The sequence below is a fragment of the Phascolarctos cinereus genome, unplaced genomic scaffold (assembly GCF_003287225.1).
Source record: "Phascolarctos cinereus isolate Bilbo 61053 unplaced genomic scaffold, phaCin_HiC Scaffold_5;HRSCAF=322, whole genome shotgun sequence".
NCBI lineage: Eukaryota > Metazoa > Chordata > Mammalia > Diprotodontia > Phascolarctidae > Phascolarctos > Phascolarctos cinereus.
Genome location: NW_027555958.1, coordinates 68,598,983 through 68,625,255, shown reverse-complemented (window position 1 = coordinate 68,625,255; position 26,273 = coordinate 68,598,983). Strand labels below are relative to the sequence as shown.

Below are 26,273 nucleotides of genomic sequence, written 5' to 3'. Positions count from 1 at the left end.
GGTAGACTCAATAGCATTATCTGTCAGGAGAGGTCCAAGGCTACAATATGACCCCTTCTGGCAGATTAAATACAAACTATGCTAGCTGCTGGAGTTTGGGCTATAATCTAATTAATATTATAAATATGGAATAGATCATTTCTCTGGATAAAATCTAGGTAGTCTTTTATTTGCTTATTAATTTTCAGGAAAAAATTTCTGATCATATCAACAAGGTGTAGTGCTCTCTTATATTAGACTATCTCTTTCTCAGTGTTATATTGGGCATATTTGGATAATAAATGCTACAACTAGAGCCACCTTCAATTATAAATTACTTCTTTCATGTTTTTGTTATAATTACAAATTATGTTATTTAGCAGAATTTGGAAAATAGGATTTTAGTGGCTGTATTGAAGGGCTTTTATTTAATAAAATACAAATATATGGCTACTAGAGAGTATTTTTGATTATCAGACTGAAATCAATATACTTCTAAAATCTGTATAAAATTATCATAATAATGCAAGATGAGAATTTAAAGTTTTCAAATTAGAGTAGAAACACAGGAAATGTTCAATGAAAATTTTCTCTTCTTTCTTTCTTTCTTTCTTTCTTTCTTTCTTTCTTTCTTTCTTTCTTTCTTTCTTTCTTTCTTTTTTCTTTCTTTTTCTTTCTTTCTTTCTTTCTTTCTTTCTTTCTTTCTTTCTTTCTTTCTTTCTTTCTTTCTTTCTTTCTTTCTTTTTCTTTCTTTCTTTCTTTCTTTCTTTCTTTCTTTCTTTCTTTCTTTCCTACCCTGAGATTGAATATACTCCTCTTTTAACACATGCATGAATTCCATTAGCATTAATCAGTGCTACATGTGTTCACTGAGCTGAAACCAGGGAGGAATTACTTTAATGCCTGATAGAAGAAACTAAACTAATTATCGATATCATCCTAACACTACAGAAACTTTCTTCTTTCTTTCTTTTCTTCTTCCTTTCTACAAAAGTGAATTTAGCATTGAAAAGAGATTCTTGCTTACTGGTACTGAAGACTGAGTCTTCTATCCAGAGTAAAAATTCAGCTTGTGTTGATGCCGACTGAGTTTACTAGCCACCACTAGTGTAGAGGAATCACCACAAAGGTTGAGAATTCATTCTTTGCTCATTCATTCCCTGGCTTCTCCTCTGAGTTTCCCTATAAGTATGCATACCAGCTTTGAAGTTGTTTTGAACAAGAATCTCTAGCCCATAAGGATCTGGTATTATATTTACTAGGTAATATCAGAAAGCCAAAGACTAGCTTTTTACAGAGAACAACTTTAAGCTATTGGTGGTCTGGGGAAACTTTTTCTCCTAATTCTATTTTTAACAGGGGAAGACTCACTTTAGAAAAAAACAGCACCCTGGATAGATTCCAAATATATCTTTAAATATATCCTGGACACATACGGATGCTTATGTGATACGTTTTCCAGAAGCAAAGAAAACTGATCCAGTTTTTGGCTCAGGGGGCTACAGTAACATGGATATGCAAAGTGATCTGCAAGCCATGGAAGCAGCAATTGTCCATCATACTGTCAGGCTTTGAAGAGCTTCCTCCTCTTAAGAGATGCCTAAGATCAGAAAACAAAAACAGTAGAAGTAGAGGTTGCAAAGAATTGACAAAGAGCACATAAGTTAGGGAAATGATACAGTCAGTTTTTACTGTTGTAGTCACAGCTACAATTTTTCCACCTACATAAGTTATCTTCCACTGAGTCTGAAAAGGGGAAACCCATACAGTCACACATACTTGCCTACGTGAAAAAACCCAGTTATTGCAACACATCGAGAGAGTTTGCAAATTAAATCTCATTGCTCCTGGCCCACCAAGTGCTCTTTGAGTTTGCTGTCTTTGTTTCAGGAATCATTTATCTCAAAATTAAAGTAGCGGACCGTTAACTTGGACTCAGTCCTAGAGCCATATTACTCATACCCGATTAGTCTTCAGCAAGCATTCTACTTTTCTTTAGTTTTGGCAAACTCTTCAGAACACCATTTCCTTCTTTTCATTCTGATGCAGGCTGATTGTTTTGTGCTTATACTACATTGGCTTTTCCCAGAATTTAGCTTAGAGTGTTATACACTAGGGAGCTCCAGTTTGTTTAGTTTACAAAATGTTTTTTCCTAGCACTCCTCAGATAGAACCACAGTTTTTGATAGCACTGTCCTAGAGGATTTTAGCATTCTTTTTTTTTTCTCCTGGTTTTCCTTTAGTGTTTTATTTCATAACTGGTAGTTACCCAGTCATATTTTAATTGTGATGCTTTGTCACATCCTCTAGAGAGGTTGGAACATCTACAGCATATTTTCCTTTTCTGCCTGATATATTGCCCTTATGTGTGATGTCATTATTCTTTTCTTAAGTGTATGTCGTTCTATTGGTGCAACTTCCTTTTAGTCATCTGGAACAAGTAAAGGAAGACTGTGCGGTAGTTCCACATGTCAACCAGGTGAGTTACTATAAATGGCAAGAGGGGTGGGGTTAGAAGACGGTGCTCTAAGATGGCATTCACTGCTACTTTCATAAAATGGTATGGTTGCTTTGTACCAGCTTCATAAGTTGGTATGTTTCTATCTTTCAAGGTTGCATTTTAGGCTCCATATAGAGAAAAATAGGTAATCACAGGAGAAATTGGTAGACCTATTACTGAAATTAAACCCACAAAAATTCAGAGAGCAGAAGACTCCTGGTAAATGGACTCCAAGGCTGAGGATTATTGTAGTGTGAGAAGGCAGATTGATTCCCATAGAGAGAGAGCCCTCTGCCCCTAGGATTTTTTACCTGATGCAGCCTTTCTCTAGGACCTCTTTTCGTGTTTCCTCATGAAGCAGGTTGCACAAAGTATCCTGTTTATGATAACTTTATTATTACTTAGTTGCGCATCTGTTGCCAAACTCGTTAAGGATTAAATAATTTGTATAAAATAGACAGCCTCACAGGTAGAATGCAGGACCTGAAATCACAAACACTTGGGTTCAAATCTTGTATCTGACAGTTATCAGCTTTGTGATAAGCATGTATTAAGCATCAGAGGGTTTAACACAAGGCTGTGTAGGGCTGAAATGATATAATACGTGTAAAGTGCTTTGCAAACTTTAAATATTATTATAATATCATTAACAAGTATTTATTAAGCACTTACTGTACTAAGTACTTGGGCTAAAAAGACAAGAGAAAACAATCCCTGCTTTCAGAGACCTTTAATTTAAAGGTAGGGGAGGGAACATGTGTTGGGAGACGAAGTGCTCATACATAGATAAAATACAAATGCAAAGAAATCTTTTGGGGGTGGGGTGAGGCACCGAGAAAGGCCGTAGGTAGGAAGTAGTGCTTGAGCTGAATTTTGAAAGCTAAAATCCCACCTTCTATCTACAGGAATCTGCCTTTCCCAAACTCCTCTCTTAATTCTAGTGCCTTCCTTCTGTTGATTAGTTCAAATTTATGGTGTATATATCTATCTTGTTTGTATATTTTTTTTCATGCTGTTTCCTTCATTTGATTATGGTCTCCCTGAGTGCAGGAATTTTTTGCCTTTCAATGCCTGACACACAACAGGTGCTTAATAAATGTTTACTGGGCAGCTAGGTGTCTCAGTGGATAGAGCACTGGCCCTAGAGTCAGGAGGACCTGAGTTCAAATCTGGACTCAGACACTTGACACTTGCTAGCTGTATGACCCTGGGCAAGTCACTTAACCCCATTGCTTAGCTAAATAAACAAATAAATTTAAAATATTGAGGGCAGCTAGGTGGCACAGTGGAAAGAGCTCTGGCCTTGGAGTCAGGAGGACCTGAGTTAAAATCTGGCCTCACACACTTGACATTTACCAGCTGTGTGACCCTGGGCAAATCACTTAACCCCAACTGCCTCACCAAAAAGCCAAAAAAAAAAATGTTTATTGACTGACTGACTGAGTGAATGACTGAGAGTTCCAGGAGGCATGGGTGAGGAGGAAAATGTATTCCCCGTACGGCAAGCAACTAGGTCAAAGGCATGGAGACAAGTAACAGTCTCTGCCATTTTCCTATTGGCTCCACAGTAATACATATATCCTGTTGTTTTTGTACATACAGGAGTACATACAGTCCTGTTGTGACTCTTCATGACCTCATTTTGGGTTTTTTGGCAAAGATACTGGAATGGTTTGTCATTTCCTTCTCCAGTTCATTTTATAGATGAAGAAACTCAAACGGAGTTTAATGAGTTGCCCAGGGCATTTAGCTAGTAAGTGTCTGAGGCTAGATTTGTACTCAGGTCTTCCTGACTCCAGGTCTGGTGGGCTATCCACTGCATAATCTAGCTGCCCCAGTATATACATCCTATGGAGCAACAAATGGAAGAAACTCCTCCCTTCTTTTCAATTCCCTCTCCTCTCATCCCCAGTTCCCTTCTGAAATCAGACTTGTACTCAGTTAAAGGAGAAAGTCACTTATCTCTCAGCTGGCAGCCTGCCCAGTTCCTAATGAATGTCATTTCCTAAGTGCCTCCCAGAGTCCCTTTGGGGCAATGTTCTGTGAGGGTAACAAGAGTAGTACAACCCACAGAACACCAGGACACAGGCATTGCTACCAACTGGCTTCAGGACAGCACTAGGATATTCCAATATCACTTCAAGGGAGAAGTAAAAAGTCACACTTGGATAATGGGGGAAATGCTGTTGTCCTATCATATCCTCATTGATTGTCTTTATTAAATTTTATTCATGAAGTAATAATATAAAAATCAAGAGTGGATTTCACAGAGTATAAAAGGCCAGCCTTGGGTTAGGAAAATCTTGCTTTACTTCCTCTCTCTGATATATACTAGTTATTTTACCCTGGGCAAGTCACTTACCCTGAGCTTTGTGGCAACTCTTTAAGACTAGAAGTCACAAAGCTACCAATTTGCATCAGTGGAGGGAATTTCCACCTAGGGGGTCACCAGCATGATAGAAATGGACCAGTGACTTGCAATGTAAATATATATGTATGTGTATGTATGTATGTATATATTTTGCTATGTAGATATAGCTTTTTTTTTTTTGGACTAGGCTTGTGATTTCCCCAATGTAAGGAGTTCACTGTGAGGAACCTTATCTGCCAATGAAAATGGACAAGTCTTCTGTGACTTAAAAGCCTTAGAGAGCCTTGCCCAAAGTCACATGGCTAGCATTGGACAGAAGTAGAGTATGAAGCCAGATCTTCCTGAATCTGGGGCCAGCTTTCTATCCATTATACTGTGCTATTAGTTAGATAGAGGTAGATGATGATGATAATAACAGTAATCATATCAACTTTTTATAGCTAATGTTTATGTAAGTGCTTTAAGGTTTGCAAAATACATATTATCTCACAATATCCTCACAATAACCCTGAAAAGTAGATGCCATCATTATCCCTATTTAATAGATGGGAAACTGAGACTGAGGCTAAGTGACTTGCCTAGGGTCACATAGAAAGTAAAAATCTGAGGCAGGATTTCAAGTCAGGTCTTCCTGATACCAAGGCCAAGAATCTATCTACTGTACCATATAGCTACCTATATAGAGCTTATTTTCATCTGCCTATCATCTATATCTATCTATCCATCCATCCATCCATATACCTATCTGTCTGTCTATATAAATATTTGAAAGGCACTGCCCTTGTTTTGAACACACAATATCCATTTCCTTTCTTTTTTGAAATAGATTTTTAATTAATATCTTTCCTTTTACATCACCTGGATTTCCTCCTATATTCCTCTCCTGCATTTTGCAGAGAGCTGTTTCGTATAACAAAGGATTTTTAAAGGAAAAAGACAAGTGGAAGAGAAAAAAAAACTCAGGAAAACATCAATCCATTGAAAAAATAGACATCATATGCAGTGTCCCACATCGGAAAACAGTGAGAGGAAGTGTCTTTTCATAGACTTGCTGTCATAGAAATGCACAAAGATACATTGGAGCCTTCAAGATAAAAAAAATAAGAATTTTAGGGTTAAGCAGTTAGGTGGAACAGTGGATAAATAGCTGGGCCTGAAGTCAAGAAGGCTTAAGTTCAAATCCAGCTCATATATTAGCTCTTTGACCTTGAGCAAGGCACTTCACCCCTGCCTCAGTTTCCTCAATTGTAAAATGGGATAATAATAACACCTACCTCACAGGGTTGCTGTGCGAATCAAATGGAATAATATTTGTAAGTGCTTAACGCAATGCCTGGTACACAGAAGGCATTATCTAAGCGCTTATTCCCTTCCCCTTCCCTTCTCTTTTTTCTTCTTTGGGTCCAGACTTGTTCTTTATAATTTCACATTAATTGGTTATTTTGTGGTGGTTCTTTTTTTCATCTACATTATTGTGGTCAGCATGTGCATTCTTTTACTCACTCTGCTCACTTTACTGTGTATCAAGTTCATATAAACCTTTCCTTGCTTCTCTGTATCCATCATGTTTATGATGTCTTAGAGCATAGTAACTTGTGTGCTACAATTTGTCTATCCGTTCCCCAATCAATGGATATCTATTTTGTTTTAGATTCTTTGTTACCACAAAAAGTGCCGCTGTAAAAATTTTAATGTATGTGGTGCCTTTTTTTTTTTGGTCAATGTCTTCTTTGGGATATATGCCTAGTGGTTCTCTGGATTAAAGAGTATGAACAATTTAACCACATATTTGCATAATTCCAATGGGTCAGTGCATTTCTAGAACAGTTGTCTAATTCACAGCTCCACCAATAATGTACAGTTATCCCTTCCACACTGAAGGGGTTAGGGGCAGGCACCCCCAATGTAGAAATTTCAAGTAAAAATTTTGGCCCTGCCTTCATACCAAAGAAGAAGTCTGAATTATTGTGTATTAAAAGATAAAATATGTTGGTATTATACAATAGTATACATACATTTTATGCAGTTCTGAGTTTCTAAACATTTTCTGTGTTATCTGGGGGCCTTTGCGTGTCATCTACAGCTTCTGCAGAACTCCCCAAAAGTTCCCATTTAATTTCTTATGCCAACCTGAAACTGTGATGGGGCAAGTTTCAATGTGGGAAGGTTAATTGTTTTAGTGTGCCGGTCTTTCCATGACAATTTCAACATAGATCTATCCACTTTCAAAAGAAAACTTGTATCTCGTGAAGAATGGAATTTCATTATGGGGCTTAACACAATGCCTGGCACATAGTAAGCATTATATAACTGCTGGCTATTATTTTTTTAAAAATGGCTGCCACAGCAACAAGAATAGAATGTGCAAAAAGTTGCTAGTCATAACTGGAATAGTAATAGCTAATTGTGGCACAAGCAAAAAAAAGGAATAAACCAGCTAGGTGCCAAAATATTTAGAGCCCTGGATTTGGAGTTAGGAAGATTCAAATTCAAATCCTACCTCAGACATATTAGCTGTATGACAGTGGACAAGTCACATAACTCCTCTCAGTCTTGGTTTCCTCATATGTAAAATGGAGATGACAATAATAGTACATATTTTAGTGTTGTTGTGAGGATCATATATACATATATATTCATATAAATATATGTGTATACATATATATATATATATATATCACTTAGAAAACCTTAAAGTGCTATATAAATGTTAGCTATTATGAGAATCAATGTAGCAGAATGGATAGAATGTGGGACATGGAGTCAGGAAGATCTGTATTAAAATTTCATTTCAAACACTTAGAAGTTGTAGGACTCTAGGCAAGTTATTTTACTATTTTGGTCCTCAGTTTCCACATCTGTAAAAAGAGCAAATTAGACTTAATGACTCCTAAGTCCCTTCCAGTTCTAAATCTATAGTTCTGTGATCCCAAGTCAGCATAGGATACTGACAAATTTTGTGAAGATGAGGTCTCTTCCACAGTGATTCACAGCACCTCAATATAAGAATGACACAAATAGAGAAGTGCACATGAAGAGAATGAAAAGAATACCTCCAGCACAATAGGTAAACCCTAATTCATGAAAGGAAATAGATATGCACATTGTTGAGGTCAAAGATGAGTTGGAGAAAATTTGTACCTATCTGCAATGGAGACTTGAGAATCTCTGTGTCTTGAATAGCCTTGAATAGTCTTGAATCTCTTTAAGAACTCAGCTCTGTTCTCACTTAGGAGTGAAAACATTGAGATAATTCCTCATCTATAATGTAGTATGCAGTCTTCTTGCACTTTTCTTGCAACTCTCCATTGCCTTTTGGATAAGTATCGAATTCAGTTCTAGATTGTTGGTATGCCATTATTCTGAACTATACAGCATCACTGAAAGACTATTGGTGCTAAAAAGAAAGAGGTCTTTGTTTCAGGAAGAAACCTGGAGTCATTCAAAGAACTGTGACATTTCCTGAAAATAATCTAGCCTACTATTTTACTGTTGTTCAAGCCTGGGCCCAGCTAATTATCCATTTGCAGTGTTTATCCCAGATTTAAGAATTATGGATGACTGCTATAGGATGTCTATGTAACTGTATATCATAGGTTGAATGGGCATTTTTCTTCAACTTGCTTTTTGCTCAGTGGATGGTAAAACCAAACTATCTTTGTGATGATTATGGATTTCATTTAGAGTGGTCTGTGGTGGCTCAGGACTTGATGCAATAAATATATTTTTGTATATATATTACATACATACATAGAGAAGCAACATAGCAGAATATGTAGAGGGACAGCCTTAGAGTAAGAAAAACCTGGATTTCACTCTTGCCTCTGATGCATTCTAGCCTAGATCATGTGGAAATCTCTTGACCTCTTACAGTGACCCAGCCAACATCAGTGAAATGACTTTTTTTACCCTGGGACTTCCCTATAGAGATGAAATCATAGCTCAGATCCCTCCTCCTATATATAATATATATTTATTGTTTACTTGTTTTAGTCATATCTAATTCTTTGTGACCCCTTTGTGGGATTTTCTTGGCAAAAATACTACAGTGATTTGCCGTTTCCTTCTCCAGCTCATTTTACAGATGAGGAAACTGAGGCAAACAAGTTTCCCAGGGTCACATAGCTACTCAGTGTCTGAGGCCATATTTGAACTTTGGTCCTCCTGACCCAAGGGCCAGTATTCTATCCACTAGTTGGTATCATATGTTTTACATGTATACTAATGTTGTTATTCAGGTTTTTTCTTTTAAAGTCATGTCTAACTCTTTGTGATCCTATTTGGAGTTCTCTTGGCAAAGACACTTGAATGATTTGCCATTTCCTTCTCCAATATATACTAATACAAATATGTTATATATAATTATGAAATATTTATATGTGTATATGGACATCACTTCTATAATTTAACTTAATCCTACAAGTAATAGGGGCTGTTTATAGAACACTATAGTAGCAAGTTGGCCCAATGGATAGATTTGGAGGCAGGAAGACCTGAGTTCAAATTCTGTGTCAGACAGTTACTAGCTATGTGACCATGGGCAAGTCTCTTAGCCTCTCTGTGCCTCAGTTTCCTTATCTGTAAAATCGGGGGTAATAATAGCAGTCAATAAATATTTATTAAGTGCCTACTATGTGCCAAACATGTGCTAAGCACTGGAAATACAACAAAAGGCAAAAGATAGTCCCTTCCCTCAAGAAGCTCACAATCTAGCAGAGGAGACAACACGTAAACAACCATGGACAAACAAGCTAAATGTAGTACAAAATAGGAAATAATCAATTGAAGGAAGGCAGTAGAATTGAGAGATGTTGGGAAGGATTTCCTGTAAAAGGTAGGACTTTGGCTGGGACTTTAAGGAAGCCAAGGGCACCTGGAGGTGGAGTTGAGAAAGGAGTGCTTTCCATATATAGAAGACAGCTGGTGAAAATGCTCAGATTTTGCATATGGTTGTAGGGAGGATCAAATGAGATAACATATAAAGGACTTTGCAAAGCATAAAGCACTAACAAATGATAGTCATCATCATCATCATCATCATCATCATCATCATCATCATCATTATTGTGGAAGCCTAGAAATAAATTCTCTACTTCAATTGACTTTATAAGATAGGAAGCAGCTACTTAACAACTTAGGAGTCATTTCTGAATTAGCTCTGTGTGTAAAGTTAAAACATTGGCTTGTTAGAGCAAAGATCAAAACAAAAGAAAGATCAACAACAAAACAAATGAAAGAATAAAATCAGAAGATATTACATGCAATTAAAACAGCCCCAAGGGGACAGCTAGGTGGTTCAGTGGATAGAGTACTGGCCCTGAAATCAGGAGGACATGAGTTCAAATCTGATCTCAGACCAAATACTTGATACTTACTAGCTGTGTGACCCCGGGCAATTCTCTTTACCTCAATTGCCCCCCAAAAACAAACAAAAAACAAAACAGCTCCAACTTGGCCTATTTAATAAGCTATTGGCATAAAAAATGGAAATGATTAAAGGACCAAACATATATATGAACCTTTATTATTCCTAAGGAAGCTTGACCAAAGTAGACCAATCACTGTAGTTGAGGCTGAACAGGGGCCAGAAACCACCCTAGACAACATATATCTTGACCTCCTTGCCCAGCAGAGATATATGGAAGTGAAAGGCATGATATAAATTTTATATTATAATATAAACTTTTTTTGTAAACAATTATAGAAGAGAATGAAATAATATTGCAGGCAGTATAACTTTATAAAGCAGTGAGAGAAAAAAAGTGGAAAAATAAGTTGATAGTGTGTCCAGAAACCCAATTAAGCCAGATCATCCAGAAAGTATCTAAGAATAAAACTGGAAAGAAGACAACAAATGGGGGGGAAATGGAAAAGATATATCAAGATTTATAGTGAACAATTATTGATGACAGTAGAGGCACTACCTTTAGATTTTGAAATCACAATCTCTGATTTTTGACATGGTAGAAATGACACTAAAGAAAGCTAGACATTAAATTTAAGAAGGCAGGAATAATATCTGAACTAAATCAGATATGGATAGAAGAGGTCCATTTTGCAGGCAAAATATTTTTGAAGGCATTTGGATATCAATTCTCAAAATATCTAAAGGACACTTTCCATTTGCTTGGGAAAAAAAATCTACTATCATTTCTACAAAATAGAAACTAAAAACAATTTTGAAAAATTGACTTAATTAGCAACTTATATATTTACTTTCCTATCTCTTCAAAATTTTTATGAGAAAAACCTATAACTGATATTCTACATCAGACTACATCTTTACACTATTTATTGAAAGGTGAAAGAATATGAGATCCCACTGTGATTACTGTTAAATATATTTTAAAAAAACCATTTGATTCAGAGGGCCACTTTAACACCTCTCCTCCGTACATGCCTTCCCTGCATATAATAAAATCATGAGAGGTTTGTGAAAGATGCAACAAAAGAGATGAATTTGTTTGAGCCTGAGATGGTTAGTATCAAATGAGGCATAAAATGAGAGCATAGAATCCTAGATTTAGAGCTGAAAAAGGTCATCTAATTCAATTCCCTCATTGTGCAGATGATGAAACTGAGGCCCACTGAGGTGACATAATTTACCCAAGGTCATGTGGGTAGGAAATAGCAGAGCCTAAAAGTCAAACCCAAGTCCCTCTGACTCCAAATTCAGCACTTATTTCATTGTAGTGTCCTGCCTCATAGAATGTTTTCCAAACAGTTCACAAAGTGAGGTATAGGTACCCCCCAAAGACCCTTTCATGGGACCCAGGAGGTCAAAACTATTTTCATAATAACAGTAAGATGTTTTAATTTCTTATATGGTAAATATCTGTAGATAAAACCTACAGAAATAAAAGCTCTTTGTGGGTGGGTCCTCACTAATTTTTAAGAGTGTAAAAGGTGGTCCAGCTAGGTGATGCTGTGGATAGAGCACTGGCCCTAAAGTTAGGAAGCCTCAGATACTCACTAACTGTATGACCCTGGGCAAGTCACTTAACCCTAATTGCCTCCAAAAAAAAATACAATTCTACCTTCTGCAAGAAGCATAAGATTCTTCTTAATGTTAGTGCCTTGCCTCTGTTATAATTTCCAATTTCTCCTGTACATATTTTGTAAAAAAAAAAAAAAGAATATAAAGGGGTCCTGAGACCAAAAAGTTTGAGAACTGCTGTTCTACAGGAATAGAAGGTGGCCAGTGTGGAGTCAGCTTGAAAAACAGATTTCTTCTATACAGTGATATACTCCACGTGTTCCTGTTTGCAGATGATCTTGTGCTTAATACATAAGCTCTGGAATATTGCTTTACCTCCTAAGTAAATTCCAGAATCACTCAAAATGTTTTAGCCCACATGGGTTCTTATCTAAGTACATGAGTATCCTTCTCATTTAGATGATGATGTACAGTTGAATGGGCAGCCTACAGAGCTAGTCCATTTATCTTAGAAAGATGCTGTGGGTTGACAACAAAACAGATGAAGAATTGTATAAAAGGAAGAAAATGGACTAGATTGCATTTGGAAGATGGTTCAGGGCTTTTTAATGATCTACAAATTCTCTCTGAAACAATCAGTTTTTATTGTGTATTTTTCAATTAATAAGCATTTAATTTTCTCCTTTCCACCGCTTCCCTCCAAAGTGGAAAACACACACACACACACACACACAGAAAACCCTTTGTAACAAATATGTATAGTCAAGCAAAATAGATTTCCACATTGGCTGTGTCAAAAAAAAATGTATGTTTCATTCTGCATAGAATCCATCACTTCTCTGTCAGGTAATGGATAGTCCTCTGGAATCAGAGTTGACCTTTGTAGTGATCAGAGTTCTTAAATCTTTCAAAGCTGTTAATTTTACAATGTTGTTGTCATAGTATAAATTGTTTTCCTGGACACTTCATTTTGCATTAGTTTATATGAGTTTTCCCAGGTTTCTCAAAAATCATCCCTTTTGTCATTTCTTATGGCACAAGTAATCTGATACATTCATATGCCTTATTTTATTCAGCTACTCTCCAATTGATGGGTATCATTTTATCTTCTAGTTCTTTGCTACCACAAAAAGAGCTGCTATGAACGTTTTAGTAGGTATGGGTCCATTTCTGCTTTCTTTAACCTCTTTAAAGCATTGGCCTACTAAATAAGACCACGGCTTCTTAATACCAGTATCTTGCTGGTAATGCTATATGGCTGTAAATGATGGAATATCACAGTCTCTGGAGAATCAATAGATTACCCCCAAAAAAGAAATCTATGGAGGATTATATATAAGAAGAGGTATTCATCAAAGAGAATATGACCCAAAATAGAGGTGTTTATTGTTACACTGAGAATGGGGGATAACTGAGGGTATTCTGCATGCTGTGTTGGTAAATAATGCCAAGAGACCTAGAAAGAGGACCCCATCATTTTGGATGGTATGCCTATGAAGGATTTATGGTATGGGAGGATGTGGACAAGAGTCACATATGATAAGAAGGGATGGATGGGTTACAATCTGTACTCTTGGAGGGATTACCCACATTGATGAGATCATAGATTCTTCATGCTTCATAGGATCATAGATTTCGAGTTGTAGGAAACTTGATAAGCCATTTAGTCCAATCCTGTCATTGTACAGATTAAGGAGCTGAGGTCCTCAGAGGTTGTGTTCTTTATTTACATATTTGCATTCTGTTTCTTAGATGTAGCTCCAATGACCACATCTAGCCTAAGAATTTCACTTTCACTGTGTGTGGGAAGAAAATGTCTCAATTAACTGGCAATTCTACCTCTTCCTGGCTATTGCTTCAGCCTGCTTCAAGCCCCAGGTCAACCATAATTTAAAAAAAAATGATGGTAAGGAAGGGTAACTAAATTTGGAAGTGTTGGGTTACTAAAAATCATGTGTATCATACTGATGCTGTAGGCCCCAGTATTTTATTTTACATTAAGGAAATAGCATCAATTGACTTTAAGATTTCAATGAAAAAATAAAAATCAAACCCACAATGAACTCTAAAGGAAATTGGGAAGTTTATATTCAAATAGAATAGCTGACATAATTTAGGGGCAGATTGTATTCATATAGTGGTTAAGTAATTTAATTAACAAAAATTCAAAATTTTCTTTTCAGGTCCTTTAAAATCACATACATATGTATTTCTGTTGTTTAAGGGTTGCTTTCCACAGTTTTGCCTTAAAGAATATAGAATAAAGAATTCTTCTGTTGTTGAGCCTTCAAGGATCTTTTCACTTTGAACTTGGGTGTATTTTTTTTTGTACCTTGAATAACTTTAGATCTCTAGGATAACTGACTAGCATCTTATCTCCAAACAGACTCTTAACAAAAATCCCTGATGGCTTAAAATTAACTATATATTTTTGAATGGAAAAAGTCCAAGGCAATCAATTTACTCCTTGAAGATGAAGTATTATGGCACATAATGTAATATTTTGATACAAAGGTCATGGGAAGGTAACTTATTTGACATTTATCATGTGCCTACTGTGTGTGTGATGCCTTATTAGGTACCAGGCGATTTAACACTCAAAAGCACAAATCTAACATGAAATTGATCTTGAAGAACCACTCTACCTATTCCATCATCAAAAATAGCCTATAACTTTTATGTGCTCACTACCGAAATTGTAGTTTTATTTTAACCTTCACTTGTACTTTTTTCAGGTATAGGTATGACATCAAGCAAGCCACAAAGTAGAATCAATCAATCAGTCAGTAGATATTCATTTAAATACCTGCAACGTGCCAGTCATTGTCCTAAGCACTAAGGATACAATAAGAGACAAAAGACTCTCCCTACTCTCAAGGAGTTTACAATCTAAAAGACTTTCTATCTGGATGTCTTCCTATCATCCAACCTTATCTTCTTATTTGAGAGCTTTGCTAAATCTGGAGGTTAAAATTAACCTAGATTTTCTCAAGGCATTTGATAAAGTCTCTCATCTTATTCTTGTGGGGTGAAGATGGAAAGATAGGGGCTAGGCAACAGAAAAAGTTTCGTGGTTTGGAACTAGTTAATAGCCACTCCTAGTGAGTAGTCTTAAATGGTTTAGTATTAGTCTGGAAGGAGGTCTCCAGAAGAGCTCCCAAGGAATTTGTGCTTGACTCTGTGCTATTTAACATTTTTTTATAATGACTTGGACAAAGGCATAGATGGCATCCTTATAAAATTTGAAGATAACATGGAGTTGGGAAGATTATCTAACATCTTTGATGATAAAATCTGGATCCAAAAAGCTCTTGACAGTCTAGAACTCTGGGCTGAATTTAATCAGATGACTTAATTGGAACAAATATAAAACTTGTGTATGGATCCCAAAGAGTCACCTTCACTAATACAATATAGGAGAGGAATGGTTAGATTGTAGATATAGGGGTTTTATTAGGTTGCAAGCCCAGCATGAGCCAGTATTGTATGCTTTTCTTGGCATCATGGCTCAGGGTAGAGCAAAGACCCAGATTCAAGGATTTATAGAGATTAATACTTGGGAAACTAATGCAAGCATGAGCTTTACTACTATGCATTGTAGCAAGCAGGAAAAAACAAAAACTTAAACACACATTATACAGCAACACCAACAAACAGAGATTCAGCTACACACGGAGGGCAATGGTCATTCACGTGAATGGGATATGTACCATGGCAAAGATCTCAGTAGAAGTTCATGGTCAGAGTGGGATCTGAGTAGGGAAGTTTTATACTTCAAGATGAGCTTCTTTCAGAACAGGTAATCAATGCCAGAAATGGGAGGGGCATTCCTAATCAGACCCAGATGTGGTTGGCAAATTCTTCTGGTTGCTTATTGATACCAGACTTAGGTGGAGGAGTTTTCTAATTAGGACCAGAAATCAGGTGAAGATCTGAATTTGTAATCAGGGATCCTAGAAACGGGTATTGGATGTGCAACCATTACAGTGGGCCAGGAACCTCACCCAATAAAGAGTCACAATTACATGTTGTTGTTTTTTTTTTTTGTTTTTTAGGCAATTGGGGCTAAGTGACTTGCACAGGGTCACATAGCTAGTAAGTGTCAAGTGTTTGGTCTGAGGCCAGATTTGAACTCAGGTCCTCCTGACTTCAGGGCCAGTGCTTTATCCACGGTGCCACCTAGCTGCCCCCACAATTACGTGTTTGACACAGGATCAGAATGAATCAAGACAGTAGAAGAGTACACAGTCTATCTTATATGATTATGGTCATTAGGACTATTTAGCCTGTGACTACATATTGAAGTCCTATCATATAACTACAACGTCAAACAATATATTTTAAAAATCACAATTATTACAGTGTGATATGGAACTGTGTTCAATTCTGGGTGCCATATTTTAGGAAAGTCATTGGCTGGAGAATATCCTTATGAGGATGACCAGTGTGGGAAAGAGCTTGGACTCTGGCTAATCTCTCCCCATCTTGCACTTGTGTTGATTGTGAACCCAAATGTAGGACTTTATTTTTATCTCTATTAAATTTGGTCTATAATCCTAATCTGTTTAAAGATTTTTTATTTTTATTTTAGCATCCCAATGCAGTATTTCCCAGCTTTATGTCAACTCAATTTTATAATTATGCTATCTAGATCATTAATAAAAATGTTGAAAGGATAGAGCTGAGGACAGATTCTCTGGGTTGTTGGCAGTAACCATCATAAATCACTCTGTAGCCATTCTACCAGTTCTAAGTCTACTTAACTGTGCTGGTTTCTCACCCACAGCTCTTCATATTGTCCAGAAGGATATTATCATAGAATTTAGTTAATCAATTTAACTAGGCACTGTCCTCTACATTTGCATCCTTTGCCCTTGGTTCTGTTAGTGTTCCTATCCTGCCAGCCCTCAACGCAGGCTTATCCCTCCCATCTGTCTTTATTACTTCTATTCCCTTCTTGCTGAAGCCACAAAACCATGATTACCCAACATATTGCAATTCTATGTTCTCTAGTCTTGATTGGTACATTAATGCTGGATTGCAAGCCTTTTATTCTTCCTTAATTGACTCACTCTAACACTCCACGAAGTTACTACTTCCTTCTACTTTCTTTCTTCTCAAGCTTTGAATAATTCTTTCACCCACCTTTTCCCTTAGCCGATAACCTTCTCTCCCATCTTACTGAGAAAACTGAGAATTGAGGCTCTTGAGGAGGAGCTACCCATTCTACTATAATTCTCCTTTTCTTCTTCTTTCCTCACATCTCTGAAAGAGAGAGGGTCCTTGCCTTTGACAAAATGAACCCCACAATTTGTGACTCCGACCCATCTTTTCCCATCTTCTCCAGAAGCTACTGAGGGCCATCTCCAGTCATCCTGATCTATATTTGGCCACAGAACTCAGATGGCTCTGGAGGAGAAAGTGAGGCTGGGGACTTTGCACAGCCTTCCCTCACTTTCATTCCAATTCACTTGCATGTCATGGCATCACCTCTCTGATGGTGATGTCATAGTCCTCTTCAAGAATGAAAGACAAACAAAGCTTCTGTGAAACCATCAATCATCATTCTCTCTGTCTCTGTCTCGATTTCTACCTGTCTGTCTCTGTCTATTTGTCTCTGTCTTGGGCTCTATTTGTCTCTCTCTCTCACCCACTCAAACTGTTGCTCACTATGGATTTTCCTTTTACTTTCATAAACACTTCTTAGTCTCCTTTGGTGATTCATATTCCACCTCTTACCCAACATGGTGTGGGTGGCCCTCAAAGCTCTGTCCTGAGCCCTCTTTTCTTCTCTCTACACTCTCCTGATTTGTGTTCTCATCTGTCACAAGTAGTTTTCATCTCTCCACAGTTGACTCCTAAATCTGTATGTTCAGCCATATTCTCTCTCGAACTACAATTCTTCACCTGTCTGCTATATCTTTTCTTTTCTTTCTTTTTAATTTTTTTTTAGGCAATTGGGGTTAAGTGATTTGCCCAAGGTCACACAGCTAGTAAGCATCAAGTGTTTGGTCTGAAGCTGGATTTGAACTCAGGTCCTCCTGACTTCAGGGCTAGTGCTCTATCCACTGCACCATCTAGCTGCCCCCTGCTATATCTTTTCACCTGAATATTTAGGTGACACAGTGAAAAGAGCACCAGGCCTGGAATCAGGAAAACACTTACTAGCTGTGTGACCCTGGGCGAGTCACTCAACCCTGTTTGCCTCAGTTTCCTCATCTGTAAAATGAGCCAGAGCAAACCATTCCAGTATCTTTGCCAAGCAAATCCCAGAGAGTCAAAAGGACTGAAACAACCTTTAAACAACATACAAAATGGAGAAAGCACTGGCCTGGAATCAGGAAGATACAAGTTCAAACTCAGTCTCAGATGTTTATTGGCTATATGACACTGGACAAGTCACTTAACCTCTATTTGCCTCAGTGTCCTCAACTGTAAAATGGGAATAATAACAGCATCTACTTTGCAGTGTTGCTGTTAGGATCAAATGAGATAAATTTGTGAAGTACTTAACACAGAGCCTGACAAATGGTAGGCACTAGATAAATGCTTATTCTCTCTGCTTCCCTCTTCTCCTTCCCCCTTGGATAGGATCTGACTCAACATGCCTAAAACAACTTGTCATCTTCCCCACTTTCCCAATCCCGCCCTTTCTCCAAGCTTCTCTAGCTCTGTGAAGAGTTACACCACCTTTCCAGTTACTCCAATTTGTAACTTCAGAGCCATCTATGGCTTTTCCCTCTTCCTTACTCTTCATGTCATATGTTAAGTCTTAGAGTCAGTCTCCCTCCACATCTCTCTCACATCTGTCCCTTCCTCTCCACCTACCTTGTTACTGCTCTGATCCACACCTTTAATATCATCATTTGCCTGGCCTCAGGAGATAGAAACATGAGTAGTGAGAAAGGACAGGTGTAAGTGGGTTAACCTGCCACCACATTCTCTCCTCTCTGATCCATTCTCCACATGACTGCTAAAATAGGCTTCCTAAGGAACAGATCTAACCATTTTCTTCCCTCCTTAATGACTCTAAAGGAAACATAAAGTAGTGCATAAAGCACTGGTGTTAGGTTCAAATCCTACCTCAGACACAATCAGTTTCCTTGTCTATAAAATGAAGGAACTGGACTCAGTGACCTTGGTGGCCCCTTCCAGCTCAAAATCCACAATCTATGGCTCCTTATTGCCTCTAGGGTAAAATGCAAACTCTTCAACTTCACATTTAGATCCACAGTCTCAATCCAACCTATCCTTCCAGCCTTATTTCACATTATTCACCTTAACCCACTTTACTTTCCACCCAAATTTTACTTAGAACTCTCCTATCCCACATCATTCAGCTAGGTGGTGCAGCTAGGAGCTCTGGGCCTGGAGTCAGGAAGACCTTTGTTCAAATCTGAACTCAGGCATTTACTAGCTGTGTGATCCTGGACAAGTCACTTAACCTTGTTTGCCTCAGTTTCCTCATCTGTAAAATGAGCTGGAGAAGGAAATGGCAAGCCACTCCAGTGTCTTTGCCAAGAAAACCCCAAATGGGATCACAAAGAGTCAGACGTGATGGAACGACTCAACAACAATTCTCATCGTTCACAAATTCCTTCCTGCATATATTTCTTAGCTGTAATGTACATAGAATGTACTCCCTCCTCACAGATGCCATTTCTTTCATGAAGCCTTCTCTGATTCCTCCAACTGTTAGATCTCTCTCTCTCTCTCCCTCTCTCCCTCTCCCTCTCTTTCTCCCTCCAAATTAACTTGCATTTACTTATATGTATACATGTCATATACCTTTTTATGGAGGTAAGGACTTTTTTAAAATTTTTGTGGCCTCAGCAACAACACAGTGCCTTACCCAGAATAGGCACTTAAATATTTGTTTGACTTAAATTCACTAGATACATCCTAAGCATTTTTAAGATTGGTAGAGACTGTTTCTTCTGCCCCTTTTCTTTTTCTTTTCTTTGACTAAATAATGTGTCCAATGTTCCTTTGACAAAGATTAAGTATTAGCTAATAATAGTACTCAGAACCTAGATTTTTCATAATGACAGTATGTTTATTTATGGACACAGATACAATCAAAAAAAATGAATTAAGTGGGTGTACAATACCCCTACAGGGAGTCAGAAAAGCCCACTAATGATTGCATCACATACAGCATGTAATCTTCACTGCGTATGAGAGGCCAGCAAATACTTGGCATTGATACATAAGTAATGGACTGGGGAATTGGGTGAACAGTTTGGCCCTTTCACATGAGAACCTAATGTTTAGCATGAAGGCAAAGGTGCATTTATAATAGAGTGTGCATGAGAAAGATTGTAGATGGGTGCTGCAGGCATGGCTATAGTGCTAGCTGTCATTTTTCTTCCACAGTTTCTCTCCTAGCTCTTCCTCTCCTTTCTCCTCATTGCCCCCCTCACTACTCCTCCTTTGTGGATGTGGGGGAGTGATGACAGCCTGGATGATTCTACTTTTAGACTAGTGTCTGTGCATACATGAATTCATCAATATTTCATAACCTAGGTGATGAAAGTCCCCCCTTTCCTGAAAGTGAAGATTTATTCAAGCTGTGTGTGTACAGCTTAACAACCATTAATGTTAATGTGAACTGAGGAGCTCATGCCAGCTTCTTGAGTTGAAAGCAGGCTGTAGTGTGCATCACCCCTTTTTATACCTTCTTCCTCAATCACCTAGAGAAACAGGAGAAGGAAATCCATTGGTGAGCCAAAGCACCCGTGTGAGGATTATTGACCAGTATTAGTAATCTAACCTTTAAATCCTAATTCCTTCTTTGGCCTGAAGTGTACTCTTTCATTGTTAATTAGGTCTTCTGTTCCCCAAGTTGAAAGATGAAGGAAATGCAGATTTTGAAAGAGGAGGATTTTTAGAGCTTCATAAATGTGCTTCTCATTTCTTCTAAAATCTGGACCTTCAATTACTTTTTTTTTACTAGGTTTTGATTCAGTCTCTGGTTCTCATAAGACTTGTGCAAGGTTATCACTTCTCCTTTTCATGTTTTTTGACTCAGAAAATCAACCAGTTTGGAAGATCCACCTTGCATTTGGTGAAGTAGCATTTTGAAAGGAATTGCTAGCTTTTATCATCTGCCCTACAGTTTTTCTTTCTTTACAAAATGCCAGTAATTCCCATTTCCTTAGAGTCTTAAGGTTTGTAAAGCGCTTTCTTCACAACAACCCTATGAGATAGGTATTATCAATATTACCATCTCCATCTTATGGATGGGGAAACAGACTTAAAGAGATTAAGTGTCTTGCCCATGATCTCAAAGGTAGTATCTGAGGCAAAATTTGGATGTGGATCTTCTGACTTCTAAGTTCAGCTATTTACTATGCCACATTTCCTGTGACAATGAAAATACTATTCAGATATTGGATGAATCCACCAGTGACCTAAATATTGTCTATGTAAATGTAAATATAAAATAAAAAGGCTACTCTAAGGTCAGGAAACATCAAAGGTTGAAGACATGGATGCGCCTGCTGCTTGAACCTTGTTCTTTGTAACTGCCCCTCCCAGGACATTGTCCCTACTCTTGGGTTAGATCATTACTGTTTTAGGCTGACTCAGCCTAGTTTTCAAGGGCCCAGAGTATTTCTTAGTATGTATTGAACGGATGCCAGACTATTGTTTCTCACTATTGTTGTCTGAAAAGACAACATGTGCTAGAGATGTGAAACAGGAAATGTCCATTTGTCCTTATGGAAGAAGAAATTTTCCAGAGTCCATGTGCTGATGTAATTATTTGGTAGAATTTTATTTTCTTCAAAACTCTCAGTGGTTAGCTTTTGGAGCAATTATGTTCATTGGCAAAGGGTAAAGCACCCAGTTTCTTATTGTCCGTTAGTGAAATACTGACTAGCTTGTGGTTGGCTGGAGTGATTCTGTACATATTTTTAAAACACGATGCTTAATGCATTCGTGTTGTGCTACTGTATTATCTTGGAATTGCTTTGTAGACCTTGCAAGTTATTTTGTGTGAGAGAGATGCAAGTTCCCCCAAAGCAGAAACCATGTCTTCTGTTTCTTTCCTCTCCTACCATACTATTTAATATTCTGTGCACAGTAGGGCTTCAGAAAGTGTTGTTCTCTAGCCGAGTCTTCTTAAAATACTCACAGTGAAAATTTTCCATCACAATTGATCTCTTTCTTCCCTTGCTGCCCTACTTTCCTCATAAGAGGCTGAACACATTAAAATCCATGGAAATAATTTACTGACAAATACCAAAGGCTTAAATTGGGCTGAGGATGATATGAGGGGAAATCTCACATATCTGGTTTCTGCCCTTTTTATATGGACATGAGATGAGCTGTGTATTCTTCTAAAGAAAGGAGAAAGTGAAAAATGGCCCCTCTTTTACTTCCACCCTTCATAGTGACCCCAATTCAATGCTGTCTATATTTGGCAAAGAATTTTGAAATCTACTTTATATAAAAGGAGTTTACTTCTTAACTCAGATATGCCTTCTTATGATTTTTTTTGCCTCATTTATCCTGAGATTTTTATGTTCTCATGTTCTCTAATTTGTTAGATACTATGATCTTTTCCCTTAATATCTACACATCTTTTTCTACCTCCAAAAGGCATCATAGATTCCTTATTTTTTTCTTCAAGTAGTTTTGCAAAATCCCAGAAACCTTCCTTCCAGTTAAAGTACCATTCTCTCTATTAGCTTTATTTTTAAAGTAAATTTGATCCTATTTTCTTTAAACACAATGTGCCCAGGCTGAATTCCAAAGTAGGCCTACAGAAGATGAACATTTGTTGCTCAGCCAAATTCAGTCTTTCTCTACACAATACCAAAACAACCCGCTGAAAAGTAGAAAATTAAATCAGCCAAGTGTTTTGTCTGCATGGCCCTAAACAACCTGTTTTACTTTTTTTTTTTCACTGAACTGACTGTGTGTGAGAGTGTGTGTATTTGTATGTGTGTGTAAAGAACTTACTAAGTCAGCTGGTAATTTTTGCATTGTATAATTGCAAATATGGTAAGAAGGACAATAACATTGAGTTCAGCTCAAAAAGAAAAGATTTTAGCTAAGAGTGGGTGAAGAAAGGAAAACATCCATTAAAAAAAACAAGTAAAGCAAATAGTCATCTTGTCTTTACAAGGAAGGGGAGTAGCAGGGACAGTGAAATAGAAAGGAAGTCATATGTCAGAGGGCTCTGTGTACATTTTCCTGAAGTACCATGTCTGTGTATAAATGCAATCTGTTATTTTATCCAATTATAACATTTGCATTTTATACTTTTTTATACTATACCTTAAAAATGATCAAATTTAATAAAGATAGTAAGAGACTTGGTTTTTTGCTTCCAACAGGTTGAATTTCATTCTTTCCAAAAGCTTAGAGAGCTACTAATTACTGTCAAAAAAGAAATATTATTTTCAAAGGCAACTGCCCATTAGCCAGAGAAGAGGTGTTGAATCATCCCGATGAATCTGGCAAGGAAGCATGGCAAATCCCCAGCCCAGCTATGCGTAGCTGGAGCATTCAGGTATGTGTAATTCAGGACAGCCATTCAGAAGCATCCAGTGAGTGGGGGAGATTGTTAAAAAAGAGTTCTGACATAAGACTCAGAGGAGGAGCAGGTGAGGGATGTAGGAATTCTTAGCCTGGAGTAGAGAATATTTTGGGGAGACATGATTACTGTCTCCAGATATTTGAAAGGCCATCCAGTGGATGACAGATTAGATATTTTAAATGTGGCTCCAGAGGGCCAAACTAGGATCAATGGGAAGAAGTTATAGGGAGGCAAATGTCAGTTCAGTATAGGGGAGAATTGGCTAAAAATAATAATTTCTGAGATTGGAATGGTTTGCCTTCTAAACTAGAGGGTTTCTTGTTATAGGAGGTGTTCAGGCAGGAGCTGCATTCTTTTATCAGATGTTATAGAAAGGAGAAGACCTCTGAGGTCCCTTCTAACTCTGAGATTCTGGGATCCTATGAATGTCTGATTTTTCATTAATTTATTTTCATGCTTTAAATTTCAATGTTGCATTCAGAAATATAATTCTGCTTTGTCCCACTCTCCTCTCAACCTTCATGACACAGATTCACTTTTTTTTTTGCATTGAATTATTCTTGGATATTCTGAGAATGTAGAAACTACAAATGAAAGAAAATGATTTTGGAACCTAAACACTACTAAAATAAAGGCTTCTCTCAAGTTCTCTTCTGATAACAATATCTAGGAAAACAACATTTATGGAAGTGTTTGGTATCAAATTAACCTTCCCCTCAAAACTTTTATACTGTAGGTGGCACAGTGGCTAGAGCACCAGCCTTGGATTCAGGAGGACCTGAGTTCAAATCTGGCCTCAGACACATAACACTTACTAGCTGTGTGACCCTAGGCAAATCTGTTAACCCCGTTGCCTAGACCAAAACAAAATAAAATTTTTATACTGCCTAGTAAATACACATTAAGTAATGTGATTTTGCTAGTCACAATAAACATATAAAGCTTTTTGATAAGGTAAAAAGTTGATCCTTTAAAAATTATATCCCTGCAGAAATAAATTATTTTGTCTCTCATGGCTTAAGTAAGCAATACAATTAAGAATATATTTTAAGCAACACAGATTCTCAAAGTTAGATGGGACCTTAGCAACTATCTATTCCAAAGCTCACCTTATGAAAAGATTTTATCAATATTTTGATGTTTGTTAATGATGTAAACATTTTCAAGGGAGAAACTTAGACTCTTGTTTTAGAATGAGGATGTTGCTATACCCAAATTTACAGAGCCTGAAAGATTAAAAGAAAACTGTAAAGTAGGAGCCAGTTATTTTCATCCTAAAGAGCTGGCTTAATAAATGGGAAAATACTTTCTGAAATAGGGGTATATTTTCAAGTGACCTTTCATTCTTAGAATTTTCATATCACCTTTTTATCTCTCCCATATACTCATTTTATTCTGTCTCCTATAAGATTTTTTAAAGCAAGTATCATATTAGATATATTTTTGTATCTTCCTCTGTATTCAGAGAGCCCCAAGGTATGTAATAACTATGTTAATTACTTAATACTCAAAAAGATTGGTGAGATCATTGGTTCAGGAGCTTCTTTTCACTCTACAGATTGCAATCTTTCTATCCCTGCCCTTCCTGTGAAGCTTTTGGCCACATCTTCCCAAAGGCCTGACTTTCTCCTGATATTGCAAGGGGCACCAGTCCACCTGTCATCCCTCACTCTCACCATACAACTTGCCCATCTTCTCTTTCTGTCATACTTTATGTTTACTAAGCATTTAATGCTGGGTTATTGCATAAAGTGCTATAGAATGTTAAAACTAGAAGAAACTTTAGAGGTCATCTGGTCCAACTCCCTCATTTTGTAGATAAAGAAACTCAGATCCAAAGACATGGGATTTGTCCAAGGTCATAGGAAAGCCATATGAAGATATAGATTTCTCATCATTCTAACTCACACCTTGGTCTGCATCAGTCTGGAGGTTGAGCTCCTATCGATGGGTTGTTCTATCAAACAGATCTGTAAATAGGTAAGGAAATATTGTTATATAAGGCTCCATACTTCAATACTTTAGGGAGCTGTAATTTTACTGGTGTAAATAGCCTCTCCACTTGTTTAAATCAGAACCTCTCTATGACTTGGTAGATGGTCTATAAGACTCATATACATAAAAATATAAAAATGGAGTGAAGAGATATTTTCATGTTACAAGACAAACCCATCTTCTCTGTTGAATATGTTCACTTAAGTTAAAACTAAGTATGAATTTAGTTCTTCCTTTTTGTCTTATTTGATCATATTATTCAGCTGCATTTTAAATGCAACTAGGCCCTCCTATGTGAAATTTCCTAAATTAATCTTTTTTGGGGGGGATATATGCACATTTTAAGCATACTTCAGTGATGCTTATTAGAGGATTTACTGTTGATGCTTAATGCTTACATTCCCCAAGTATAGGGCCAGACTAAAGCAGAGATTCAGGGCTCAGGCTTTCAGACCATGTAGTAATTATGTTATTCATGTGTTTATCCTGATAGCCATATGGAGCTCTGTCACAATTCTGTTTGATGTTACCTTTGTCTTATCCTGCTGGCCCCCGGCCAGGATACTGGGGAATTCAGTAGCTGAGCCTGAAGGTCTGAAGTGTAAATGAAAATACTATGCAAAATAAAACAGGGTGAAGCGATAGGAAGGGGGCAGTGTGAGGGAGAACAAGATGAAATTCACCAACCCAGTATAACACTAGTTTTTCTCTGCTGAGGGGAAGCAGAACTGCTTTTTTTTTTTAAGTTAATTAATTAATTAATTTTTATTTTTCAACATTTGCTTCCATAAGATTTTGAGTTCCAAATTTTTCCCCCACCCTCATTTCTGACCACCCCAAGATGGTGTGCAATCTGATATAGGCTCTACATATACATTCATATTAAACGTATTTTCACATTAGTCATGTTGTAAAGAAGAACTAGAACCAATGGGGATAGAAC

The 26,273-nt window shown here is 37.3% G+C and overlaps 1 protein-coding gene across 2 annotated transcripts in view; it reads left to right on the top strand.

Annotated features, from left to right (window-relative positions):
• Positions 1-2,305: 2,305 nt before the first annotated feature.
• S1PR1 (sphingosine-1-phosphate receptor 1) overlaps positions 2,306-26,273 on the top strand; it is a 71,562-nt gene continuing 47,594 nt past the window's right edge. Inside the window, exon 1 of one of the 2 annotated variants that reach the window (XM_078154992.1) lies at positions 2,306-2,458. The gene's annotated coding sequence lies outside the window, so the exon portion shown is untranslated. The remainder of the gene's footprint in view (positions 2,459-26,273) is intronic. The other variant, XM_021000088.2, reaches the window with a different exon arrangement.